The sequence below is a fragment of the Oratosquilla oratoria genome, chromosome 20, assembly GCF_046742065.1.
Source record: "Oratosquilla oratoria isolate Oo_2021 chromosome 20, ASM4674206v1, whole genome shotgun sequence".
Classification (NCBI taxonomy): Eukaryota; Metazoa; Arthropoda; class Malacostraca; order Stomatopoda; family Squillidae; genus Oratosquilla; species Oratosquilla oratoria.
In genome coordinates, this window is record NC_134796.1 from 29,568,233 (window position 1) to 29,578,232 (window position 10,000).

A 10,000-nucleotide genomic window follows, 5' to 3' on the forward strand; every position below is an offset into this window, starting at 1 on the left:
CCTGCCTATCTGCCTACCTTCCTACCCACTTACCTACCTATATACCTTCCTATCTGCCTACCTACCTACCTACCTGCCTACCTACCTATCCACCTACTTACCTACCAACTTAGGTACATACCTGCCTACCTTCCTACCCACCTACCTATTTACCTATCTACCTGCCTACCTTCCTACCCAGCTACCTACCTACCTACCTATCTACCTACCTGCCTACCTACCTACCTCTCTACGTATCTACCTCCCTACCTACCTACCATCCTACCCACTTACCTACCTACCTACCGTCCTACCCACCTACCTACCTACCTACCTGCCTACCTACCTACCTAATTACCTACCTGCCTATCTCCCTACCTGCCTACCTACCTGCCTACCTCCCTACCTACCTAGCTACCTGCCTACCTACCCGCCTACCTACTTGCCTGCCTACCTACCTACCTGCCTACCTCCCTACCTAGTTTCCTGCCTAACTACCTACCTACCTATCTACCTACCTGCCTGCCTACCTACCTGCCTACCTACCTGCCTACCTACCTACCTACCTACCTACCTACCTACCTACCTACCTACCTGCCTGCCTGCCTGCCTATCTGCCTTTCTACCTGCCTGCCTACCTACCTACCTGCCTACCTCCCTACCTACTTGCCTGCCTACCTACCTACCTACCTGCCTGCCTACCTACCTACCTACCTGCCTGCCTACCTACCTGCCTACCTACCTACCTACCTGCCTACCTATATGCTTACCTGCCTACCTATCTGCCTACATGCCTACCTACCTACCTACTTGCCTGCCTACCTATCTGTCTGCCTACATGCCTACCTACCTACCTGTCTGCCTATCTACCTACTTACCTACCTACCTGCCTGCCTACCTACCTGGCTGCCTACCTACCTGCCTATCTACCTGCCTACCTCCCTACCTATCTGCCAACCTACCTACCTCCCTACCTACCTGCCTGCCTACGTTCCTACCTCCCTATTTGCCTAACTACCCACCTACCTGCCTGCCTACCTATCTGTCTACCTACCTACCTACCTAATCCTCCCTCCCCCCTCCCTCCCTCCCCCCTCCGCTCGTGCCCTTCGGAATAGGGCCATCCAATGTTGGCCGTGCGACAACGAATTCAGGAAGTGATGAGCCCGCAGACCAAGGCGAAATGGATTGCACGCGATAGTCAACACGCAAAAGACGACGGATACAAACTTAAAGACATTTTCCTGTTAAAATAAAATAGAAAATGAAAATAAAATCCAAGGAGGAAGTTGCTTACACTCACACGAAATTCCCTTCCTGTGCAGTCCGGCAGAGGCGTACCTCGAGTTCAAAACCCATCAATTACCAAACAGACTTTTGGGTAACAACTCATTATACGAATAGGGAATAAGTGGTTTATAATTTCTTAATATTATCGTTTTATGATATCTGGCACCAAAGGACTCGGAAGGGATTTAATAATAGGAACTGATGATATAGAAATTAATTATATTTTCATACTAAATGCTAACCGGACGAGCTATAATATTGGTTCCCAACCGTCAGGCCGAAAATTTAATCTAGATGTAAGTAGAAATGTTTTTGGTCACCATGTCAGTGAATAGAGTAAGCTTTCAGCCGAGTCGATTGGATATAATACACTTCGAAACTTTAAAATTCACCGAGATAAAAACTTTAGTAAAATTCTCCAACCTGGGAATTAATCCCTCGGAAGTAAGATTAATTCCCAGGTTAGAGAATTTTAGGCACCCGATAGCTCAGTTGGTAGGGCGTTGGCTTTGCGTTCTCGCAAGCCTCGGTGCAAATCCGGGGACAACTGTAGGAATTATTTGATTGACTACACCGTCACTGGTGATTCTATTCAGGTATGACAACGATGAAAGTCCATCAAGGAAACGTACCAGCTTAACCATGAGCTACGAGTTGGTGTTAGTTCTCTGTAAAAATTAAGTAAAGACGGCAGTTAGCAGTCGATTTAATCCCTCGGTAGTAAGATTAATTCCCAGGTTGGGGAATTTTAGACACCCGATATCTCAGTTGATAGAGCGTCGGCTTTGCGTTCTCGCAAGCCTCGGTTTGAATCCGGGGACGACTGTCGGAATTACTTGATTGACTACACCGTCACTGGTGATTCTATTCATATATATATATATATATATATATATATATATATATATATATATATATATATTTATGTATATATATGTATATATATATATATATATATATATATATATATATATATATATATGAATGAGGAGAGGGGGGTCGCCGATTTAATGAAGCGGCCTTGCTGTGGATGTGCTGTGTCTTGCGGCACTGCTTCTGACCCAGGGCAGTGGACAAGATGCAGGGAAGACCCGTCATCCAGGAGGTGCCAAGATAAGAGGGAGGGAAGAGGGTAGAGGGGAGTGGAGTATGTAGGGAATGGAATGGGTGGGAGTGGTTTCTATGCCTTTGTTTTATTTGGCTACCTCCCTGTGTATATATCACAGGTGAGAAATGTAGTAACACATTTGTAAATCACAACTAACACCACAGTCGGACGAAAGAAAGAGTTGAGTAAGCGAAACTATATATTTCGATTGCTAACTGCAATCCTCTTCAGAAGTACAAGGTGGAAGGAGGTTGTCATAAATAGCAACCTCTTACAAAGGGAAAGGGAACTAGGAAAAGAATGAATATCACTACCTCCACCCTTATGAAAGGTAGTTGCAGTGGGAAGCGATAAGAAAATGACCATGATGAGTGAGGAAAATGGAGAAATAAGGAAAGATGAAATGAAGGCAGTTGTTAAGATGATGAGAGCAGGTAAGGCACCTGGGTTGGATGGATGCCTTTCAGAATCTCTGAAAAAAAGGAGGTACAGTTATGGTGGACTGGCTGGTGAAGTTATTTAATATTTGTTTAAGAGAGGGTAGAGTGCCAGAAGACTGGAGGAGTGCCTGTATAATTCCACTTTACAAAGGAAAAGGGGACAATTGTGAGTGTAGTAGTTTCAGAGGGATCAGCTTGTTAGGTGAAGTTGGGAAAGCTTATGGGAGGGTCTTGACTTGAGAGGATTAGGAGAGGAACAGAGGGAGTATTTGGTGAGGAACAGTGTGGGTTTAAGACAGGTAGGGGTTGTGTAGATCTAATTTTTGTGGTAAGAAAGATGTGTGAGAAAGCTATAGGAAAAGATAAGGATGTTTTTTGGGCCTTTATGGATTTGGAAAAGGCTTATGACAGGGTAGATAGGAAAGCACTGTGGGAGGTATCGCTGACATATGGGATAGGAGGAAAGATGTGAAGAGCAGTAAAAAGTTTTTACGAGAGTAGTAAAACTTGTGTTAGGATTAGAAATGGAGAGAGTGAGTAGTTTGAGGTAAAGGTGGGACTTCGTCAGGGATGTGTTATGTTACCCTGGCTGTTCAATCTATACATGGATAGGGTGGTGCGAGAGGTGAATGCAAAGGTAGTGGGTCGGGAATTGGAGATGGTTAAAGAAAATGGAGAAAAGTGGGAGATAACCCAGTTGTTGTTTGCTGATGACACTGCACTTGTAGCAGGATCAGAGGAGGGATTGAGGAAGTTTGTGAAAGAGTTTGAGAAGGTGTGTGAAAGAAGGAAGCTGAAGATAAATGTAGGTAAATGTAAGGTGATGAGATGTGCAAGGGGAGAGAGTGGCAGGAGGCTGGAAGTGGGTATTAAGGGAGAGAGACTGGAGGAAGTTGGTATTTTTAGATATTTGGGTGCGAATGTATCAGGAAAGGGAGGAGTGTGGGTGGAGGTAGAATGTAGATTGAGAAAAGCGAGTAAATGCCTTGGGGGATAAAAAGTGTAATGAGAAATAGACATTTGGGAATAGATGCTAAGAGGAGACTGTATGAAGGAGTGATTGTGCCAACAGCACTATACGGGGCAGAAACATGGAGTATAAGAGAGGAAGAGAAGGAGTTTGAATGTGTTTGAGATGAAATGCTTGAGAAGTATGATAGGGGTTACTAGGCTAGATAAAGTGAGAAATGAGGAGGTGAGGAGGAGAACAGGGGTGGAAAGGGAGTTGGGAGATAGTGTTACACTCCCTTCAGGTATATAAGGGTACGGTAACTTTTTATCTATCTGATGTATTTCACTTGGGGTATTTGGTAAACTCTACAATTATAAGTATCTATATTTATAACATTAATGATATGATACAACATTAATAATATACAACATGAATAATAATATGATACAATCTAGTATACTTAATTCTTACCGTTACCCAACTAGGTAACAAGAGAGATCTAGGGAACAACTGTCAGGTATGGTGACAGGATTTGTAAGAGGGGGAAGGAGGTACCCCGCAAGCTACCGTACTTCCACTGGCTCCCAGTTGCCAGACGTCACCATTTGGCGACCACTCATTCTAACCAACCTGCGCAGGCGCATGCGGATGCGCATGCGCACACTTATGACGGGAAAGTGTCTAGCCATGGACGGGCCCGCAACAATAGGGTTAATGAAAGAGTATTGGGATGGTTTGGACACATGGAAAGAATGAGTAAAGAAATATTAGTAAAAGAGGTGTGGAAGGCAGATGTGGAAGGAGTGAACATGAGGGGACGTCCTAGGATGAGATGGATGGATGGGGGTATAAGGGGCATTGGGAAAGAGGGGGATGTCTGTTGAGGAAGAACAGGAGAGGACAGAAGATAGGGGTGAATGGAGAATGTGTATGGATGATGCTGTGATGTATGAGGGTGAGTGGGTGGGGGATGTGGGCGTGAGAAATAAATTGACGCAGCCCGAAGGGATTTCTCCCCGTCTTCTTTTCTGCATGAGGGGACGGAGAGAGGGGGGGGTCACCGAATTAATGAAGCGGCCTGACTATAGATGTTTTGTGTCTTGCGACACTGCTTCTGGCCCAGGGCAGTGGACAAAATGCAAGGATGAACCGTCATCCAGGATGTGCCAAGATAAGAGCGAGGGAAGAGGGTAGAGGGGAGTGGAGTATGTAGGGGATGGAATGGGTGGGAGTGGTTTCTATGCCTTGTCTTTTGGCTACCTCCCATGTAAGGGGGAAAAGCTTTTGGTGTATATATATATATATATATATATATATATATATATATATAATATAATGAACATATATATATATACATATGTGTATATATATATGTGTGTGTATACATATATTTGTGTATATATGTATATATGTATGTACATATGTATATAATGATAATAATAATAATAATAGTAATGATAATAATGATAATAATAATAATAATAATAATAATAATAATAATAATAAAAATAATGATAATGATAATGATAATGATAATGATAATGATGATAATGATGATTTACGGTTTATTGGGTATAGCAGCATTTCTACTGAAAATATACATCCTACAAGATTATAACAATATAAAACTATAAAAGTGAAAAGATGTTGTTTCAAGCATTCAAAAAACAAGACAAAAACAGTAAGCTGAGTAATAGGTGTGAAGTACAACAATGTTAATTCTTGTTGATTAAGTCCACAAATGTCGGCATGGGGCTTTTCTTATACCGGTCGGTACGTGCTCTGATCGGCTTGATGGAATTATTGTGCCGCACCTGCAGCCGTGGTCGTGGTACCTGAGGAGGTAGCAAGTTCCGGTGCCGAGGATGTTTAATCAGTGTGACCGCAAACGACCTCAGACTCTGAAGATAGCGGTCAGCAAGGTGGGTAGTCCTAGTGTGGTGAGAGCGTGCTGGTAGATGGTGTAATCTTTGCCAAGGATTGTGCGACAGGCTCGTCTCTGCACTTTCTCCAGCTGACACTGCTGCGTCATAGTGAGTAAGGAGGCCCAGGAGGGTGAAGCGTACATCAACTTGGGTAAAATGAAGGAAGTGTAGATGGTCTTGAGATCTTCAGCCTGAGACCCTAATGAACTCAGTCGACGCAGCATATACAGCTTGTAGGAGGCTGCCCTGACGGTGTTCGCGGTGTTCTCCTTCCAGGTCAACTTGTTGTCGATGGTTATCCCCAGCAGCTTAGTTGACTGGACCACTTGTAGGGGTTGGCCGTCAATTGTCAGCAGGGGAGGGGGGGGACGTCATTGGAGGTGTGGAAGTGCATTACCACAGTTTTCTTGTGGTTGATGGAGACTTTGTTGTGCACTGTCCATGTGTGTAGCTTGTCCAGCGTGTCCTGCAGTGGGTCGTAGTTCAGGTCAGTGTTGGACACAGGGATCCCCACCGTGCAGTCATCAATATTTTTCCACCTGTAAATATGTATGCACATATGTACATATGTTTGTATATATGTATTTATTTATGTATACATGTATATATGTATGTATACATGTGAAGCCCTCAATGAAACGTACATAGGGATGACTACGACGAGGCTCACGAGGCCCTTTACACTTCACCTCTCCAACGGAACTATCAAACGATACCATAAAGACGTACTTCAGACCTCACTGACAAGGAAGAACTTGGACGAGGGCATTACTATCCTATAGACAGAAATCAACCACACATGCCTTCATATCCTGGAAGCGTTATACAGAAAAGATAAAAACCCTACCATGAACAAACTCCGGACCCATTTACTATCCACACATCCAAAGAGGTTGAGCTCTGGGTTCACGGCAGATTTTGACATCACGGTGATGTGATTGCTTGCATATATATATATATATATATATATATATATATAATATATATATATACATGTAATATACATATATATATATACATATATACATGTATATCCATATATATATATATATATATATATATATAATATATATATATATATATATATATATATATATATATATATATATATATATATATATATATATATATGCAAGGTTGACCACGAAGAAAAACTAAAGCAGAGCGCTTTCGTGTATTAACATCTTCAGTGCACTGAAGATGTGAATACACGAAAGCAGTCTGCTTTAATAGTTTTTCTTCGTGGTCAACCTTGCATTTTCAAGAACACGCTTCCAGTGTTTTTCCTGCATATATATATATATATATATATATATATATATATATATATATATATATATATATATATACATATATACATATATATATACATATATATATATACATATGTATACATATGTATACATATATACATATATATGTATATATATACATATATATATATTGTATATATATATACATATATATATATATATTAGTCTAAATGGTCAGTAATTTTTCTTGTAGACATGTTAGATTGTACACCAGAGCTAATTCAATATCCACTATCTTCTTAGTGATTTTCTCAAAATTTCTAATAGTTTGTTTGATTCTTGAGGGGAGGTCAAACACAATACTTCCGAGATCCATGTATATATGTATATATGCACACACACACACACACACACACACACACACACACACACACACACACACACACACACACACACACACACACACACACACACACACATATATATATATATATATATATGTATATATATGTATACATATATATATATATATATATATATATATATATATATATATGTGAAGACATCCTGACAGGTTGTAAGAGGAGTAGAGGGAAACACTGCTGTTCTACTTGTGTGTTTCCCTCTACTCCTCATATATATAATATAAATCTATATATATATATATATATATATAAATTTACATATATATATATATATATATATATACATATATATACATATATATATATATAAATGTATATATATATACATATACATCTATATATATGTATATATATACATATATTATATATACATATATATATATGTATATATATACATATATATATACATATTATACATACATACATATATGTATATATATACATATATATATACATATATATATATACATACATATATACATATATATACATATATATATATATATATATATATATATATATATATATATGTACATATAAACACATGCATAAAAAATTCTCATACGGATATATATCCAACCTCATTATGGACAGGAAGGTTTCCTGTCGGCCTTTATGCTTTATCGTCGTAACTCGCTGTAATTTTCCCCCTTCAAGATATTCCGGACGTACACTGTTACCGTGAGAGGTAACATTGAGCCAGCTTCACTTCCGCTCCCGTATCCCTCCGTTACTTCTCCACTTATCTCGTATGAGCGGGGGTGGGCGTGTGGGGAGTACAGGCGACATAAGTTTCATGCAGCCAGTAATTCGAGTGACTTTGGTTGTCTCTCTACGGACCAGAGTCATGAAGCATTCTTCTGTAAGTGGAGACTCATCTCCAGAAAAAAAAAAAAAAAAAAAAAAAAAAAAAAAAAATATATATATATATATATATATATGTATATGTATATATATATGCAATATGCATATATAAATATATACATATATATATACATATTTCAATATATATATATATATATATATATATATATATATATATATATATATATATATATATATATATATATATATCCTTTACCACTCTTTTGACTCCACCAATAACAACAGCGCAATGGTTTCTGGAGGGATAGAAGCGCTGGTAATATTAGACCACATGCTTCCATATTCCATTCTACTCGCCCTCGCAATTTTGGTCTTCTACCTTTTGTTATGGTGTTTATTCCCAGCTTTCCAAGATGTTTATTTTCTTGATCCACTCCCGCACTCTACTTCTTTCTTCTTGCCTCCAATACTCCGGTACTATTTCCCACAACGCAGTCTGGTCATGCCCCTTCCTCTCGGCCATCTAAATCTTACTTTCGCTGAGAAAGTCTTGTCACGTAGCCTACAGTCTCTTACTCCGCCTTCTCCTCCACATCGCGTCGCCCCGATCTTTGAACAGCGACATAAATAAGCATCGGATTCCCTTGAGTTGCCCCGTCGTTCCCTGAATTGCCATTACAGTGTCTGTAGTTGCTACCTCAAGTGCATATTGATGGTTTCGTTTGATCACTTACAAACGCGACTAATTACCACCACTCGCTCAATCAACTGTTTAGAGACACAATCTCTGCCAATCGCACACTTCGTTTAACATTTGTTCTTCTTTCATCTCCTTTTCTCGCCGTTTATTATTTACTTGCGTTCTACAGCCTTAACTTCAGCTGTGCATAATCCTCTTCTCCAAACTTTTCTATTTTTCTAGCCAAGCTTTTAGTTTCACTCAGGTCTCTGCTAGTTCTGTCTTTGGATTTTTCATTGTGGAACCCGCTCTGTTTCAATCTTCACTCTACATTGAAACATACCCCAATTTGTGTTTCAGATTAGTACATTCTTTGTTCCTTGCAGAAATAGGCTGAACTCCACGTTTTAATCAATCCTCCAACGTCATCCAACTCTCTCGCCTCCCGTTGGGTTACTGACAAAACGAAGGAAACTATTTAACCGTTAGGAAGAATAATAACGCAACGGAAACGTCTCACTCAGCTTTTTCCTTGAGGGGAATGAGAACAACAAATACCCCTTTACAATGGACAAGAGGATAATGCACGGAGGTTTGATTTCCGGCCTCTCAGCCCAACCCGGGGAGTTTTCCATTTACACCTGAGGCGGTTTTCTTACGAAGGCCAACTCTAGCTTCACAGTTTCTCCTGCTCGTGACTGACCAACATTTTCCTACTCTCCCCCTCCCTCCCCATCCTTTCTCTCTCTCTCTCTCTCTCTCTCTCTCTCTCTCTCTCTCTCTCTCTCTCTCTCTCTCTCTCTCTCTCTCTCTCTCTCTCTCTCTCTCTCTCTCTCTCTCTCTCTCTCTCTCTCTCTCTCTCTCTCTCTCTCTCTCTCTCTCTCTCTCTCTCTCTCTCTCTCTCTCTCTCTCTCTCTCTCTGTCCTCATTTCTATTTCTTTCTCTATCTGTCTCTATCTCTATTTCTATCTTTATCTCTACTGTATATCTCTATCTCTATCCTTATCTCTGTCTCCACCTCCAGCTCTCTCTCCATCTCTATCTCCACCTCTATTTTTATCTGTATTTCTATATCTGTCTTTATTTCTGTCTTTCTCCATCTCCGTCTCTATCTCTGTCTCTAT